Here is a 19,935-nt window from a genome sequence, read left to right as displayed (position 1 = left end):
TTGTAGGAAAATGCACATCTTACTAGGTTTCATATTTACAACCATTATCTCATTCAATTTTCTCAGCAGTCCTATGAGGTAGATATTCTTACTTCTTTTCGCATATGAGGAAACTGAGATTCAGGAACTGGCCCTCATCACACAGCCAGTAATTGGTGTGCTGTGATTTGCATCCAGACTGGCTGAATCCAAAGTCTGTGTTTTTAATCACTACAATTCATGGCTTTCCCACTAGTGCAAGTTCAGGGTAAGTTTTATTCCTCTCTTTGCATTATTTTATGCATCAAGAGGCTTCACAAATGTGATTCCTTAGACTGTCTGAATGATTGAGTGAACCTCAATGCAAAGATTGTTAGGTTTCTCTGAAACACCCTTTCTTTGATAAATCTCTCAAAGGGAATAGTCCAGGGATAATAAATCGAGGCATCTCGGGGACTCATGGGAATTTACCTCTGTGATTGATGGAATGAGCAGGCTGTCACCTGCATACATAGTAAATAAAGCCATGGAAATGCATGAGATTGCCACCTGAAAATTGACATTGGTTTGTTCATTTTCTTACGGGAAGAATACAATTGAAATGAAGGAAGCTGAGGGGAACCATAAGAGTGATTGATAGAAAGATACAGAGTTTAGATTAGGAAACTAGAAAAGAAAATAGAAGGTTTTATTATTATTATATTACTATGTCTTCAAAGTGTGCCAGCACCCTTTCCTCAGTGCAATCACAAAGTATACAACACCCTGCTAGGCACGATAGAAGACAGAAAGACTGAGAGAGAAGGGAGGATAGAGATGTGCTCTCTGTTCTTAAGGAGTCAATGATTTAATTAACATATTAAAAGTTAATTTGTACTGGGTTGAAGGGCATGCACATGAATGATATGAGCACATGTTCATCACCCAAGGCCACCTTTACTGATATCATTTCATATAATTTGTCTCTAAGCAAATGGACCTTCTAAAAAAGAAAACCCAAGCTCTCTTGACCAGCAAAGGCTAAGCAGGGTATGAAATGCAATGTGTCAAAGGCATGCAGGCAAAGCATTCTTTAAATAGACAAAGGAAGGAAAACCAAGGCAAAAGACTATCTTTTATGATATGGTAAAGGAAGGCAGATACTTAATGATCCAAGTGCCAGAGAACCTTGCTACATTCATTTACCTCAAATTTTAGTAAGGGAATAATTTAAAGAATTGATTATAAAAGAGTTCCACACAGGGTTATTTAAATAGGATTTTTCAGTCTTTTTTATAGCAAAAATGCACTTATTTTTAATTTGTATGCGATATAAAATGCAGATATCTCAGTGGATCTGAGATAATCATCAAGGTACCTTCCAAGGATATTTGGCCAACTCTTTAGAAATCCTTAGGTATCAACTTCCAAACCACAGTTACACGGAAATGATAATGGAATAGGGTAAGCATTACACTGTAAGGAAATAACAGGAGGTGAAAAATTCAAAAAGAGAAAGAAAAATATTCTCCTTTAAATTCAAGGAAATAGGGGGATACCAGCTTCTAACAGACCATGAATTTGAGCTTCCATGGAAAATTGTGAACATTTCCCTTTAAGACATTTCAAACTGGGGTGAATCATGTTTCTAGCAAAGTCTTTTCTAAGTAAGTCTTCTGTATCTGTCTATAGGATGTGGGATTAGCTGTGTCTCTGACTCCCATGCCTTTTCCAGCATTTAATTCCAGTTGGAAAACTTTAATGTGAAACCACACTTCTATCCTTTAAGGTCATAGCTGTTAAGAAGTTGCTCATGAGTGTGGCTTATTGTTTGCTCTGAAGAACAGTTCCCAGAGAGTGATGTGGCTCAGGGACAACACTGCACATGGTAGGCATTAAACAAATTCTTGTTGAGTGTTTTTTAATTGAAAGACCACAATTGGAGAATATCTCTCTTATGTGGACCCTCCATAGTATAAAATCTATCTCCATATCATTGTCCTCATGACAAGGGATAGGTTGAGTATCAGGTTTAGATTTCTGTCAGTTGTCACGCCCTTTGCCATTTAGACAGTCCCCACTCATCTGTTCCTTTGGGTTTTAGAGGCAAATAATGACTGCCACTCAGGTTTAATGATAGTTTCACTTTGAAGTATTCAGAAGAAAAAGTCACCTCAGCACAAAATAATGTTCTCCCTAGATTACTGTGATCATCTGGTACCAGAAGATGAAAAGGAACACTCTTTGGTAGTATAAGGTATTTAGTACCCATTAATACACAACTCATCCTTTCTGAACAAAGGCTATCACAGAAATCTGGCCAAATTAGAAGGTGAGGAAACTCCTCTTGTGGGCAACCAGAGGTGATATTTTACTGCATATACCTCTGTTCAGAGGAAGCTTCAAAGATTCCACATACCCTGGGCCAGATGAAGACTTTAAATCTCACCAAAGAGCATTGCACATCTGGACTGTGTCTTCTAGACTAAGTATGAATCCTGGAAGAATGAACACGCATATTGGTTTTCCAGAGCTGAGATTTAAAAAACCCCATAGTGTCTCTCTCTTTATTTTTCTGGCTATTGTCAGTTTAAATGTCTTGTAAAGGCGCCTGGGTGGCTCAGTCGGTTGGGCGTCCGACTTTGGCTCAGGTCATGATCTCACGGTCTGTGAGTTCGAGCCCTGCATCGGGCTCTGTGCTGACAGTTCAAAGCCTGCAGCCTGTTTCAGATTCTGTGTCTCCCTCTCTCTATGACCTTCCCCCATTCATGCTCTGTCTCTTTCTGTTTCAAAAATGAATAAACGTTAAAAAAAATTTTAAATGTCTTGGTTTAAAGTGTAAGTGAAAAAGCTAACGGAACTTCATTTGAAGAGAAAGGGTGCCAAGAGACATGATAACTTAAAATCAACTTTGGTTAATACTTCGGTTTTCCAATTAATACTTGTTTTCTTCTATAAGAGACTGATTTAAACTGAAATGATAAAAACTCTTGATTAACCAGAGATTCAGTCATAACTTCATGGTAGCTTAAAATTAGGACAAAAATAATATTTTTAGGCAGTTTAGAAATTAAATACATATATAAAAACACATAAAATGAATTCCTTGGTTACTTAAACACTTCAGCTTATCAGTAAGAATGACTGATTTATTAAACTTCAAGGGAAATTAATCAGAAGTTCAAGTTCACCTGATCAACATGGGTGTTGGTCATTTTTACAACAGTTTAGACACCTGAAGGGGGGTGGGGTGGGGAAAGAATCTTTAAAGTCTGGTTATCTGTTTTGTTTGCTTGTTTTGTTTTTTGCTGTTTGTTTTTCTTTCATTTGTTTTTTGCTTCACGGTTCCCTCAAACCAAACATTTTTTTAAATCTTTTATGACGTTGACATTAAAAAAAAATCCAATGACTTAAGCAATAATACTACATCTCTGAAGTGGCAGAGACTGAGTTCAAGTCTCTGTGACACCAATAATTTTACTATATCCACTATGCTTTGGTGACTATGACTTACTCATTTGTAAAACAAGGGGTTATATCTATTTCACAAAGGTTAAGAAGATAACATATTGAACATGGAGAGCAATGTCTGACATCTGGTAGGTATCCACAAAACCTAATGCAGTGACAGTAGTACTAATGGTGATTATGGCTATTATAAGAAAAAATGCCAGAAAGACCTGCCCCCTGAATGCTTTGAGAATAATGTCCTAAGTTCATTAAAAGAAAAAGAATTGTGACTGTGGAGCACAAACTAACCTCCCAAATCCGCATGCCCTTATTTCTTGCAAGAATAGATAGTTTCACCAATAGAGTTGGTCACACACCATAGTTCACAGTTACGTGTTGACTGAGTGGAGGATATTTTGCAGTAGTCCAAAAAGAGGGAAAAAAATAGGGCCACTTCAAAATTCTATTGCCATGACTAGAAAGTACTAAATTAACTGCCTAATAAATCCATCTGGAAGATTATTTTCATGGGCTAGAATATGAAGCTCAACCCAGAATCAGAGAAACCTATTTTAAACCAAAACAAACACAAGGACACATTTCATATAAGCACACTTATATTTTAGCTCATAACAAATGAAGATGTTCTAGCTATGTCTATGTTCTGAGTTCTCTTACATACATAGTTCTGTCATGATTGGGAACTGCCAAAAAGGAAGCCTGCTTGAGATGAGAAGCTACACTAAAGGAGTAGAAAACATCCAGCAAGTGTAACATCCAGTATGGGTGAGTTCTGTTCTACTCTCTCAGCTCCATGATTATCTGAAGGAAAAATCCTGAAAGGAACTGGAGAGAAAGTTATCAATAACCTCAGGGTAAAAAGCTTTTCCTATTTGTATGCACTTTCTCTCAAAGGATATACTTCTCTGGTCTTTGTTTCATTTTGTAAACATACACATGTATATATACATGTACACCAAGAATCATAAAGTAGCTGTAGCAGCAAACATGTCTGGTTTTCAAGACACAAGGAATAGAGTATTAATGCTACATATTCTCATTTTATTTAGAGTTTATTTATTTACTTTCAGAGAGAGAGAGGGAGAGAATCCTAAGCAGGCTCTGTGCAGTCAGCATGGAGCCTGACATGGGGCTTCATCTCACAAACTGTGAGATCATGACCTGAGCTGAAATCAAGGGTCTGACACTTAACCGACTGAGCCACCTAGATGCCCCTATATATTTCCCATTTTAGATCACTTTTGGCAACTCTAATTTATGAGGTAGTGATTTAAAAGTAACACTAGACTATTTAATACCACAAATTACAAATTATTATTTAATCCTAACACCTCTCTAACATATTCATCTTCAAATCAGCAACAGTATCCCATTCATTATCTATACCTCACCTAGGAAGATAAAGGACAAACATGAGTGGAAAATTTTCCATCTGAGGAACCTGGAAAAAGAATGTCTCTTAGTTGCTTTAGATCAAACCGCAGCAATGGAATAGAATCTAGTTTCCCATGTCTTTGCCCTCCCTTATTCACACAGCCATTTTTGGTAAGTAAAGAAAAAAACAGATATGGAAAATTCCTCTGAGAACATTGAATTAATTCTCTGTGAAATTTCATTATTTTATCCATAAATGGTATGGTGTAGGTTATAAATGTAGTCAGATAGCAATTGTGTTAGAACAAGCTGCAGAGTAAATTTTTTTAAAACACTGAATTTCATTACCAAAACAGAACCTGAGACACCATAAATGAACGTAGGCTTTAATCTTTGATTGAATATAAGACTCACACTCAACTGTGTGACTATTTGCACATCATCAGAAAGAGATAAAATTTCCCATTAACTGTTGCATCAAGCTTTGAGTCCAAGCAAAGAGTCTTGCTCACTAAAACTAAAACAAAACAAGGTCTTACCGAATTTGATTTTTTTTTTGCAGGGCTGACCTAATAGGTGTCTTGGGTAAAACCTTACTGCTTTTTTTTTTTTTATGATCTAAAGGAGTATAGGAATCCTTAATAGATAAGCCTAAGGCATTCTGAAATATACTTGCTAAATAATAAACTTATCAATTTCTTCCAAATGAATAAATTATTAATTCTTATTCAACTCTACCAACCTAACAGAGAATGCAGGTGCCAAGAAAGAGAAATGAATCTCAGTAGAGTATACAGCATGCAATAGGAGGGTCAAGGCTGACATTAGATAGGAACCTTAGAGACAATGCCTTAAAACATAGGAAGGGAAATTTTCAATTAAACATTAGGAGAATCTATTGCAATTTTAAACATTTTCAGCTACACAGGAGAGAAAATACCAAAGGACAGGAAGAAGTGCCCACCTGAAACATCTGAGATCCATTGATATTGATTCATATCTCTAGTAAAATAATTAATTCTACACTAGAACCAGCATTGGTGATGGAAGGGTGTGAATGTGTCCAGCCTTGTTCAAACCTGATGTTTTAAACATATATGCTTCAATATTTATTAATTTCAGTAACTCAAGGTGAGTATTCCATTTTTATAAGGGTGAAGGTTGTTTTTCCATGATTTCCCCAAATAAGGCAAAAACATCCATTTGTTACAGATTGTCTATGTGTCAGGAACTTGAATAGGGCACAGGAAAGATGGCTTGTCTCTGATCCATATTGATGAAGCCTCATCTGGAAGATACTACCAAGGAAGACTAGGGACTGGAATCATCTGGAGGCTATTCACTTGTGTGCCTGGCAATTGATAATAGCTTTCATCTGGGACTTGATTTAGGACTGTCAACCAGATCACCTACAGGTGGCTTCTTCATGGAGCCTTGGACTCCTCAAAATTTGGTGGCTAAGGTCCAAAAGTGAGTGTCCCAGAGAAAGAGCCAGATGGAAGCTGTATCACCTTTTGTGTCCTAGCCTCAAAAGTCACACAGTATCTCTTCCTTTGCATTCTGTTTATTGGGCAGTCACAAATGTTGACCTACATTCAAGGAGTGAACATTAGACTCTACCTTCTGATGGGAGAAATGGCAAGGTTCTGCAATTGTAGAACTGGAAACATGGCTTTTGAAACACCATCTGCCAAAGCAATTGGTTTTTTTTTTTCCTTCTCTTCTTTCCTGTGTGTATGTGTGTGTGTTTGTATGTCCTGCCTGTGCTTTCTTATAGTTTCTAGAAAAAATAACAAGTCACACACAGCACATTTCTAGCAAATTCTAGTGATATTTTGGTCATCTGTTATGAATTAGTTCATCTCAGATTAATAACTTTTGTACCCAGGGTTATTCTGGTAGGTTTATCAGATGTTTGTTCTGACACAGACATTTTGGAGCTTATACATGAGGATAAGAGAAAGGAACAGAACTTGAAAGTGTTAATTGTTGGAAAGAAGTCCAGAATGGGTAAGAAGATGTTTAAAAGAGGAATGAAAACAGATGTTGGGATTTGAGTCTATTGAGAAAAAGGATTTAGGATGTGAAGAAAAGATCTCTTTGCTGAAAAGGATTAAATGTTTCTTGGTGTGTGTAAAGCTTCTGATAATTTTTAGAAATTAGTTGTTTGACTTCAGGACATGTTATTTTTCTGCATATTTCTAAGTAAACATTTTAATGAAAAACACTGTCATTTATTTATCAACAGATATTGTAGCCCCATTTTAATGTTCTGGGAATCCATGGGTGATGCTTCTTTTTTGCATCATGCTTCTCTGTGTGTTTGAATACCCATCTCTGTCCTGGTTCTACTACTCTGATTAAATGAGGATACTTATAGATGACGGGCCATCACTCAACTCCCTGGACTGAAATAGCCAGAACAATAAGCACCTTGATCTAATGCAAATGGGGTTAACAAAAACATGGAGAAGAAAGAATGATCTCTTTCTCTGAAAACCACATCCCATGAATATATCTTTTTGACTTTATAAATCTGCACTGAAAAATCGATTCTATAGAGACAATTTCAAAAGTATGTGATGCACTATTTCAGTATTGTTTATAACAGTAAAAATTGGAAATAAATGAAAATGGTCATCAATGGGAATGTCTATGTGGTATAGTCATATCTACAACACTATTGCAACCTTAAAATAACATGTACCTACTTTCATGGAAGTGTGTTTAATTGATTCACTAAAAATGTTCCAAAATATTATGAAGAGTAAAAAACCCATTTAAAAAAAAGATGTAAAATTTCATTCTGGATGGCAGACTTAGCACTACTTTAGCTACTCCATGTCATAAAATATCTCTACAAATGATTATGTATTGTCTTTTTAAAATTCACATCTGGTATGTCAATCAAGAATGAAAACTCTTAATGGACCATAACACATGAAAAATTCTTGAAAAACGGGAAATGAGAAGAATGAAGTGAGAAAAAATTTAAGTTCCCAAGACATAGAACATATTTTGCTTCTAGAAAAGTTAGGAGCAGTCCCAAAGGAGCTTCATAACCAAGTGTAGTGGACTCTGCGTTCAAGAGAGGTACTAAGAGTAACCAAACGGTTATCGGAAGAGGGAACCAAGCAGGACAGATTCTGTATAACCCACTTTCTTAGTCCAGAGAACAGCCACAGAGGTTTCAGACTCAGGTGAGATGGAGGTAGGAGGGTATTAGGCTGTAAGAATTTGGGGTCAAGGAAATGGGATAATGCTGAAGGCTGCCATATTGCACCCAAGCCTCTCTACTCTGAAAGAAACCTGCTCAATCCAGGCCACAGCAATTCATCTCACCTCTCCCCATAAGTGGACAGTCAATCCAGCAAGGTATTTTGGCTATAGACATGAAAGCACACCAATAGTTACGAATTACATCATGCTTTTTCTGGAACTGGTCATTTTATAACTGTCCCCTTCCTGTGGTGGCTGGTGTGGAGTCAGCTCATACATCTCTGAGACCCCAAAATTGAGAGCTTCTTTGCACCTGATCGCTTGGCAGTTATCACCATGCCACAAAAGGAACATATTGAATTTGGATTAGCATGAGAAAAGGAGAAAGAAGGAAGGTCAAGAGGCTCATAAATGTTCAAAGGCAAAAATGATGATTGGTTTGAATGCTAAGCTCTACCATAAACAGAGCCATGCTGACAAAATACAAATGAAAACTACCAAGATGCAAGAAAAGAGAAGCACCAAACAAACTAATGATTAAAAAAAGACTCCACAAGGAGCAGTACCTGCAAATCCACTGGACAGAGGGGAACAGTCCTGAGCTAAAATACTTTCTAATATGATTAAACAAAAACAAAAAATGACAGGAGGAAAGTTCTGCCCAAATTCCTGTCTGGAAAGAAACAGAAGTATTAAGTTATTTGAACAGAAAGGAGAAAGGAGAAGATGTGGAAGAGGATATTTACTAAAGCCTGCTTTGTTGGAAATGGCTTTACTCAAAAACCACCTAAATATGAAAGACTCATTAAGCCAATGGATTTATGTTTCAAAAGTGCACGTAACTCATCCTGAACTGAACAGCACCTTTTGCCTATCAATACTTGGTATAAATAAGAATGTCCTATCCCCACTATATGCAACTTTGGGTATCATTACCAAAGGAGTGTCATTGAGGTGAACATGAGCAGGTTGGACCTTGGGACACAAGAAGGCAAAGTATTGGGGGAAATTATACCCACAGGTTACCAGCAATCTTGAAAATAATGGATGCATAAATGTGGCCCTATATTTTGGCATCAATTTCAGGTAAGTAACTCCTGACAATTATTGAAGACTACACGCCAATCTGGAGAACCAGCATTACTGAGATGTTTCTTAATACTACCCAAGAGCCTCATATGTCTGCAATTACCAAGAGAACTATTTATTCTACTGTAGAAAAAAACCACACACACAAAAAACAAAAAACATTAAAGTGACTTACTTAAAAAAAGTCATCGACCACTTGAGGAAAGCTAGTAGTTTGTTGTTCCTCAATAAAAGAGTAACTTAATCATGAGGACAGAGACGTAGAAGAATAATCATAACAAGAAGTTTAGGGTAAGTATAATTTATATCCTCAGAAATGTAAGAAGATATTTGACCCATAATAAAATTAACCTAATATATAAAGAAAAGCTGTCATCATTATTGGCAAGAATATGGGGAAAAATGGAACCTCTGAATACTGTTGATAAGAATATAAGAGTTTAGCTGTTATGAAAAATATTATGGAAGTTCTTACAAAAAACAACGAAATCTTGGCCTTTTCAACAATGTGGATGGAACTGGAGGCTATTATGCTAAGCGAAATAAGTCAGAGAAAGACAGATATCATCTGATTTCATTCACATGTGGAGAACCTTAATAGATGAACATAGGGGAAGGGAAGGAAAAAATAAGATGAAAACAGAGAGAAAGGCAAACCATAAAACCTGAGGGTTGATGGGGATGGGTTAAATGGGTGACGGGCATTAAGGAGGGTACTCTTCAGGAAGAGCATGGGGTGTCATACGTAAGAGATGAATCACTGGGTTCTACTCCTGAAGCCAAGACTACACTATATGTTAGCTAGCTTGAGGATAAGTAACTAAACAAATAAACAAATAATTAATTAAATAAAATTAGCATATGATCCAGCAATCCCATTTCTGTGTATTTATCCAAAAAGAATCGAGAGATATTAGTACTTCCATATTTACTGCAGCACTATTCACACATAGCCCAGATGTGGAAACAACTTAAATGCCCATTGATGGATGAATGGGTAAAGAAAGGGTGTTATACAGAAAAAAAAATGGAATATTATTTAGCGTTAAAAAAAGAATATGTGACTACATGGATGGACCTTGAGGACATTATACTTAGTAGAATAATCCAGCCACAGAAGGACAAACACTTCATGATTCCACTTATATAAGCTACCTAGAATAGTTTAAGTCAGAGAAGAAGAGAGTAGAATAGTGGTTGCCAGGGCCTGGTGGGGGGAATGAGGAGTTGCTATTCTGTGAGTATAAAGTTTCAATAATAGAAAATGAACAACTTCTAGAGATCTACTGTAAACATTAGGCCTATAGTTAACCACACTGTATTGTACACTTCGAAATTTAAGAGCATAAACATCATGTTAAGTGTTCTTACCATAATAAAATTTTAAAAATTTAAAAATAAACAAAACTCTCATAATTGAAATAATACCCAGTAGTTGGGCAGAACAGAAGAAAGACCATAGTTCGAGAGAAACTAGTGAGATAGTATTAAGTAATTTTCTGGAATTTAAACAGTTGGAGAGGTAATATTGTGTGGTGGTTAAGAGCACAGATGCTGGAAACAGACTGTCTAGGTTTGAATACTAGGTCTATACTTACTGGCTGTGTGACATTAGAAAAATCATTTAAATTTTTGGTGCTCATTATTAAGCTTTTTTCTTTAAACTCTAAGTATATCCTACAATATTTTTCTCTATGAAGCTGGAGCTATGAATTTGTAAACTTATTTCTCTTTGTCATTTTATGAACTATAAAGTTATGCCCACAGAGAGCACAAAAAGCACAACTAAGAGGCAGGGGTAGGAATTTGCTGGTTTGTTTGTAGTTAATGTTACCAGGGTCCTAATAATAGGAGGTAATCCTGGAAATAGCAGTTGGTTCTAGTCTTCTACCTTCTTTTGGCATCCCAGAACAAGCTTCTTCACTCTCCCTCATCAATATCCATACAGTGGGCACTGCCTCATCTCTAAGAGACCCCTCCTCTGCCTACCTGACCTACACTGGCATCTCCTGCTCAGAATTCTGCCCTCCAATTCTATGGAGTTTCTAGGTTCTGAAACTCTTTCATAAATTTCCCTACACTTATAGGTGGCAGCCACTTTTTGCCACTATTACTTCCATATGGCTCTAGGTTACTTCACTGTTCTCATGTTGATTTTTCAGTGTTCCAAACTTGTTTAACCAATCCCCTAAGTACTCTTTGCTGAAATATCTGGGGTGTTTTGTTTTCCCAAATCAATCCCAACTAATACAGTTTATCATGTTCAACCAGAAGTAGGTGGCTATGAAGATTGAATTGAGTCAATACATGAAAAACACTGAGAACAGTGCCTGTCTATAAAGAGCTATGTGAGTATTCACTACCATTTTCAAATGCTATCTCAAAAATCCGAGAAAAACACAAGAAAAAAGGGAGGCACTGAAGATACAAATAAAAATTTCAGCAGCTATTTTAGAAGATGAAAATCAAAATTACTCAGAGGAGGCAATAGTTTATATATAGATGAATACTTGATAGATTTATAGAGACAGGGAGAGTGAGAAAGATGGTGGATAGATAGATGAGGAGAGAAGAATTTGCATGAATTTAATGTAGATATGTCACTGGCAGAGCAAAACACACACATACAAACAGACATACAAACACAGTACCTTATACCTAGAGATAACTATAAGCCACTCTTACACCATCAAGGATAAAGGAGTTGAATTACATCTGACCCTTGAACAACATGAGGGTTACAGGTGCCGACCCCACATGCAGCTGAAAATTTATTTTTGAGAGACATAGACAGAGCATGAGCGGGGGATGGGCAGAGAGAGAGGGAGACAGCATCTGAAGCTGTCAGCACAGAGCCCGACCCGGGGGCTCAAACTCATGAATGGCGAGATCATGACCTGAGCCAAAGTCGGGCGCTTAACAGACTGAGCCACCCAGGCACCCTGAAAGTCCAAAACTTTAACCATGAACAGTCTACTGTTGACCAGAAGGAAGCCTTACAGATAACATAGTCAATTAACACATATTTTGTTATGCTATATACTGTATTCTTACAATAGAGTAACCTAGAGAAAATAAAATGTTATTAAGAAGATAATAAGAAAGAGGGGAACCTGGGTAGCTCAGTCGGTTAAGCACCCAACTTTGGCTCGGGTCATGATCTCATGGTTCATGGGTTTGAGCCCACATCACACTCTCTGCTGTCAGCGCAGAGCCTGCTTCGGATCCTCTGTCCCTCTCTCTGCCTCTCCCCTGGCTTGCTTGTGAGTGCACACTCTCTCTTTCTCTCTCTCTCAAAACTAAAATAAACATTAAAAAAAAATAATAAGAGAAAATACATTTACAGCACTGTATCAAAAAAAATCCACATATAAATGGACTCTTCCAGTTCGAATCCTCTTGTTCCTCTTGTCAACTATAATCTATTATTAAATGTAGATAAGGAGACAATAAGAAAATAAAACTATTGAAAAAGTTCATTTGTGAACAGTATTTTACTAAAGTAAAATACTACTAAAAAGGCATTGTAGTGTTTTAGAAAATAATACAACAAAACTAGTATTTATTTCAGAAATGCAAGAGTAGTTTAATAATAGAATTTATTATGATAATTCAGCTCATAAATAAGAAGGAAAGCACTATCTCAATAGATAGTGAAAAAGCATCTGATGATATTCAGCACCCATTCTTTATTTAAAAAAAAACACTCCAAGAAAATGAGAACTAAGAAACAACTCTAATTTGATATAAAATTTCTACCAGCAACCCATAGCAAATATCATGATCAATAGTGAATCACTAGAAATATTCCCATCAAAGTCAGAAGCTAAAGATGCCTACTAACACCTTTAATACTCTACACCAGAGTTCTAATCTAATAAAATAAAAAAAAAATTATATGAGATATACATAGTGAAAGGAAGAATTAATCATTATTTACAAGTGATAAGATTACCTCTAGAGTTTGTCAGTTGATTGTCTTAGTTTTCCTATTAGAATGAATAAGAAAGTTCAGTATTGTGGCCTGATAAAAGATAACGCAAAAAACAAAAAAAATCTAGGGCTCTCCTATGTACCAGTGGAACATAATAGACTTAAAGATCCTTCTGGGGTGCCTGGTGGCTCAGTTGGTTAAGTGTCTGACTCTTGATTTGGCTCAGGTCATGATCTCACAGGGTCAAGCCCCACATCAGGCCTTGTGCTGAGCATGAAGCCTGCTTGGGATTTTCTCTCTCTCTCTCTCTCTCTCTCTCTCTCTCTCTCTCTCTCTCTCTCTCCCCCTCCCCTGCTCTCTCTCTGTCAAAATAAATAATCATAAATAAGCATTAAACAAAATAAAGATCCTTCTTCTGATGGAAACACAATATGTAAACCAACGATAAAGGAGTCTAGAAATAAATGTATAATAATATATAGAAAGTTATAGAATTTTGCTGAAGGTGATGACAAGACCTAAGTAAAAGAGAAATATAATATGTGAATGGGAGGTGCAATACGATAAACTTAAGTCTTTCAAACTTAATAAATTCAGTGTAATCCCCCAGAATTCCCTACAAGATATTTCATCTATCTTGACTAGATGAATATTAAATTCAAGTGAAAGAATAAATGTGAAAGAAGGTAAAGGCAGCTTTGTAAAAGAATAAATTGAGAGTAACTTGATTTAACAGATTTCATATTATAAAGATTTAGGTAGTAAAGCAGTAAGGTACATGTGTGCATGCATGTAGGAATAGACTTAAGTTCATTGGGATGGAGATATTTCCAAGCCATACTGTTGAGTGAATAAAGTAAAAAGTGAAGAAAGTAAAATCTGTTTTCTAATTCACAAAGCAGGTATAGATCCAGAAGAACACATACCCACTGATGACTTGGATGGTGGCTACTGATTAAAGGGATTCTTTCACCTTATGTGTAGGCTTGTGATTTTTTAAATTAATTTTTTTTATTTAAGAGAGAGAGCATGCACATGAGAAGGGGAGAGAGGCAAAGGGAGAGAGAGAATGTTTTCTGTTTCTTTTTTTAAGTTTATTTATTTTGAGAGAGAGCAGGGGAAGGGCGGGGGGGGGGGTAGAGAGAGAGAGAAAAAAAAAAGAGAGAGAAAGAGAGAATCCCAAACATGCTCTGGATTGTCAGAGAGGAGCCCCACAAACTGTGAGATAATGACCTGAGCCAAAATCAAGAGTCAGATGCTTAAACGACTGAGCCACCCAGGGACCCCTGGATGCTTGCAATTTTTAAAGAATGTAACCATATGTTACTCACGTGGCTATAAATAAAAAATATTTTTAAACCTGTAATATTTATACACAGAAATAAAAACCTATTTATATCTTTTCATCTTTATGAACTAACTTACAATGTGCAACAAACCATTTCAAAACTCAGTTACTTAAAACATCTATTCTCATGAGTCAATGAATGGGTTTGGAAGTTGTTCTCACTTAGCTGAGGATGGATGGATGGTCGAGAATGGCCTCACTCACATGCCCAGGCCTCTGCTGGAAAGTCAGGGATGGTTAGGGTGACTGAGGCCTTCCTCCATGTGGTCTCTCACCCTTCAGGAAGCCAGCCTAGGCTTGTTCACATGAGGTAGAAAGGTTGCCAACAGCAGGACAGGGCAAACCTTAATGCAGGAGCGTTTTTCAAGCTCCTACTTGTATAAGATTTGCTATCATCTCATTGGCTAAAGCAAGTCATGTGGCTAAACCCAAGGCAGTGTGGGAGGGGACTACCTATTGAAAAAAAGAATACATACCAAGCAATAAAAAGTGGATATACCTGGGAAGTGGAAATAATGGAGGATGAGGGAGGATTTTCACATCTTTACATACCAACAATGCTGTTTTGTTGTTTACAATGAACATGGATTATCTTTTCAAATTACATTACTTTGAAAAGTTAACAGAAGAAAACATTCTTCTGCAGGTATGGACTCTGAGAGCTTCCCAACTTTGACCTCATTCCCTATATCTGCATTCCTTTACCCTCCCCCACCACTGAATCTTCTTGCCCTTACCTTTGTGAACATGCATTTTCCCACAGTGAGATGCCACTTCCTAGAAACCTCACGTTTGCAGTCACCCTAGCATCTGCCAGCACATATGCACAGATATCATGGAAACATGCATAACAAAGTAAACAAGGACAAAAAGGCTTTTAGAAGTCCCAATTGGTGGCAGCTGCTTCTGTCTCCCAAGGGAGTAGTATAATTTTTTTTTTCCTCTAGAGCAACAGGTTTTTGTAAAGCAAAATGCCTCCATTTGGCAGATTTAGGGTACAAACAGTGAGTCTCCCAGGGCATAGTTTAGAAGAATGCAATGTAAAAAAGAAAGAGTCATGTTTCTTGGGAGTTTGGAGAAAATAAAGATGATTCAGGAAGGAATGAGAAGAAAACAAAGGAAGAAAAAGCTAACTAATAATGGCTTTGGGCAGTGTGGGTGGCTAAACTTCTTTTAAGGACAGAGGGTGTTAATTATTAAGAGGTTGTCTTTCTCCTCTGTTGCCTTTCTATACTCTACTTTGCTATGGTGTTGCTTAGATGCTATATATCTAAGCATTTTCTTTTGTCAGCTGCCTTTGTTAGTTTTTGCCACAATGAGTCTGGGGACTTGCTGGGAACTTGCTCCTTCCCCTTTGTTTGCTATTCTTGTCACTGGAGCCATTTGCTATTTCTATAACCATCCACCTGACAAAGAACTTCATTCAAATAGCATCAGTCAGCTTCAGCGTCTATCTTCTGGCATTTCCAGGACCAGCCTCATTGTACCCTCTTAGATGTACCAGATAAGAGGGGCAGCATCCTTGTCTCAGAGGGCTCAGACCCAGCCATAAGCCAAGATCCCTCTCCAAGATCCTGATTTGCTATCATCAGCCAGATGGTAACCCCTTCCTCAACTGTGTGGGGTCTGAGCTTCTAGGCTCTAATATCTCCTTTTTTCTCCTCCAACACTAAGGGTGGTGGTGACTTGCAGTGCTTATTAACTTTGTATTACCTCAGTGTAACCTCATTTTTAAATTCCAAACTGTGGCAAAAAACAAAGAACTCCAAAATGAGAACAAACAGGCTATTTATCCAATGCTTTCCATAGCAAAGGAGTCAACCACCATCACGTGCACTTGGCAGCAACTCCAAGGCAGACTGAGAGTGGAAAATCTTTATGGTGAAAGAAGGGGAAGGTTTCAGGTGTGCTCTGACTGGGGCTTGTTGGAATGAGGAATCTTGGAGGCAGGCTAGTTAGAAGCAGGGTATCATGGGATTGATTTGGAGAGCATATTTGGTTTGGGACATACTCCCCAAAGTTGGGGGAAGGGTGGATAGTGGATAAAGAAAATAGGGAAACTAGTGTTCATTGGTCAAGTCTTGACCGTGCTGGGCTGACTCCTACAGAGCTCAAGGGTCAGAGTTCTTTTGTAATACATACCAGGCCATTGTTCATTTGTATACCCAGTTGCTCACCTCAGATGCCTGTTCAGATAATTTCCTGTTAAGTCCTCTCTGTTTAAATGTTTAGTGTGCTTTCTGCTTTCCTGACTAGAATGTGACTGATACAAAGAGTATCTAACCTTCCATTTTCAAAAGTTCCCATTGTGTGAGTGTGCGTATCTATTTTGCCAAATCTTTAGTGAGTCTGACATAGATGCAAATGGCTTATCTGAATGGTGTTTGGGGGAAAATCAAGGAAATAAACACATCTGTAAGAATCCAGGATGGAAAGAACAGCAGCAGGAGGCAGTACATTAGTGACACCAGACTTAAGGTGAACCTTGAAGGGATCAAGAGAACAAAGCCCCAAGTGCCTTTCCTTATCCTTATCCTGCATGAAGGTGCCTAATAAGCATTTTGGTTTGGTTAACCAGCTCCCAAATTGATAAATCAGTTTTATCTAAATTTATTGGTAATACTTTTGTGATTCATTCATATTTGTTGCCAATTCTCTTCAGTTTATCTTATCTTTACTGAATTTCGGGTCAGGGCAAGATATTGTGAGCTATTTGTAAAATGGAAATTACCCAACCTCTGCCCTTAAAGGGTTTAAAGGCTTTCTGGGAAGAAATAAACAAGCAGGAAGTCAGTGGAAGTAATAAAAAATAATATATGGAAAGTCCAGAATAAGAAGTACAACTAAATGGCATTGTATTATTTTTAAAAAGGGAAGAAAGTACATATAATTTCAGTTCAGTGAGAAGCTGTCACACAGTAGGTAAGACTTTGATCTTCACTTTTCAATAAAGAAAAATGCCAAGATTTTTAAAAATTCCAAAAATTGTCATCACAAAAATTGCTAATTTTACCTCATTAAAAGCTCATATATTTTTTTTCGCTATAACTTTCACATATGCGTAGTCTAGTCATAATCTTGATATAGAACTTATTAAGCATTTTTATTTACATTGTCATAAATATTTTTCATGTTTTTACATGTTTTATATGTTATTACCATTTTTAATTGTTCTGTTACATTCCATTGTTTGGTTGTGCCATAAATTACATAGTCTTCCATTTGTGGTGTTTGTTTTTTAAAACTTTTTCCATCTTAGGTTTACCCATGAAGATATTAATTGCGTCACTAAATTTTTGCTTCTGGCACATTTGGATACACTTTTTGAGAAGGGATGCTGACTAAGAGCACATTTATGGCTCTTACTTTTGAAATATTGCTTTACAAAAAGATTGTAAAGTATTGTTAGTAAGGAACTAGTTTATCTTAGCCACATCAGCTCATGTTATCTTTTTTTTTTAAATCCTCATTTCCAGGGTGCTATAATTTGCATTTTTAACTACTAATGAGGAAAAGAATCTTTCCATCTGTTTTCTTCTTGTATTTGTTGATGAGGATTATAAAATGTGTGGAAGAAAGGAAAATACCTTGAAAAATGAATAAGGCTGGGTGGTAAAAGGGAAGATAGCTGGATGGTAGGATAGACAGAAATGTTATTTATAATATGCATGTATATTTTTATAGATATACCCATGTACACATATTACATGTCTCCATCTTTCTCCCTGACCAAGTACTTGCTACAGTGTCAGCACTATATTAAGTGATGTTTAAATAAATCTCATATTATCCTCATAGCAATCCCATGTTTGTTTTCTCCATTTTTCTGGTGAGAAACTGAAAGCTCATCGAGATTAAGTCACATACACAGCCACCACGCATAGCAGCAGTATGGGATCTTTCCAGTGTCCCTCTTACACTAGCACAATTCTAAACACCAGGTGATACTCAAAATATTTTGCTGAATATGAAAAGTCAGCACTGAGAAATAAAGGCAATCATGAAAGAAGACTATCATAAATTGCTAACATTTGAATCCTTCTGGGCCCTGGTAGGATCTACCAAAACGAGATCCATATTGGCTGTAAGGACTATATTCATTTTCTGCTGCCAAATGGACTTGGTTTTAGTTTAATTCTCTTTATAGAATTGATGTTTGTTCTTGGCTAACCATCTATGATATCATTATACTGCACACAATGAATTATTCACCCGAATGTGCCTTACAATTAGCCTCAGCAGAGTATTTGCTCCTTTCGTCCAAACATTTTACTTTATCTGTAAAGATTAAATTAATCATCTCTGCCAGCAATGAATAACTGAGAGAATTAGTTTTTAATATCTGGAGTAGAGAAGGGGAAATTGCAGGCAGAGCAATACATTTTGCTTGACCAGTGTTCCATGTTTCCTTTTATAATTTGTATTCAGTATCATAGGCACCGTCTTTGGCTGGGGAGAGGAAGAGATAGGATACATTATTTGATCAATGACTGCCAACCTTTAGGGAGGAAGACAGCTGAACAAAGATGATTAATTAAAATGCACTTCAACTTTAGTCATCCTATTTCAAAATCCCATCATTTAATTGTTACAACAATGCTATAAGGTAGATAGTATTAGTTCCCTATTTTACAGATGAGAAAGTGGGCACAGTGGATTTAAGTGATTAAGCCACAGGGGATTTAAGAATGTATCTAGGCCATGCAGCATCTGTATTCCAATCTTGACCACTGTTTGGGTGCTTCCTGATGGTATCCTGCTATGGGTCCACTCCTTTGTCTGTTCTGATCCACCACCCACAGAACAATAAAATTCCCCAGAAGGAAAGCAACAGGAAGAAAGCAAGAGGGCTCTCTATTCCCAACATGTGTACTATTTGGTAGATCATCAATAGTTATTCACATTTAACATGGGATAATCAGTTTGGAAACAGGTTGCCTTGTTGAAACAGTTTTTCTGTTTTTTTCTACTTCCATGTGATTGAACTTAAAAAAAAAAAAAAAAAAAAAAAAGGAGAGCTAAGCTCCTTACCTTAACCCTTGTAGGGACCGAGGGCAAGTTGCTCCACAGTGTGCCACTTTGGCATGCAGATTATATTTCACACAGAAAACAATCAGGGTCCAAATGACCCAGGAAGAAATTGTGACCGTCCCCTAACTGCCTGAAAGAATTTAGATAAAGGACCTGTTCCAGGAAGGGAGCTATCACCATAGATAACTACAGTAAAATATGAATTAGGTAGACAGGGAGGAATTTAGCAAAGTCTGTTTGTTAAAATTCCTTTCTTCGTCCCCTTGTTTCCGTATGGGTCAGTGAACATTTGTTTGTCAAACATTTACTCTTTTTTCATCTTCCCATGAATTGCTTTCCTTTTCTTTGAAGTCCCATACCCCATCCCCTTCTTGGATGAGGATGGCATATGTCCTTCATTTTGTCTGTCTTTGGAACTTCATGTCTGTGTGAATTCATCATATTTACAAAATTAAACTTTGTTTCCTCCTGTTAATCTGTCTCATGTCATTTTAATTCTTAGACCAGCTGT

The 19,935-nt window shown here is 36.9% G+C and overlaps 1 pseudogene; it reads left to right on the top strand.

Moving 5' to 3' along the window:
- Window positions 1-19,550, top strand: part of LOC122468112 — a 40,915-nt pseudogene extending 21,365 nt beyond the window's left edge.
- The last annotated feature ends 385 nt before the right edge of the window (window positions 19,551-19,935 follow it).

This window comes from Prionailurus bengalensis, chromosome B3, assembly GCF_016509475.1.
Source record: "Prionailurus bengalensis isolate Pbe53 chromosome B3, Fcat_Pben_1.1_paternal_pri, whole genome shotgun sequence".
Lineage (NCBI taxonomy): Eukaryota > Metazoa > Chordata > Mammalia > Carnivora > Felidae > Prionailurus > Prionailurus bengalensis.
Note: the sequence above shows the minus strand (reverse complement) of the source record. Positions and strands in the feature narration are given on the sequence as shown.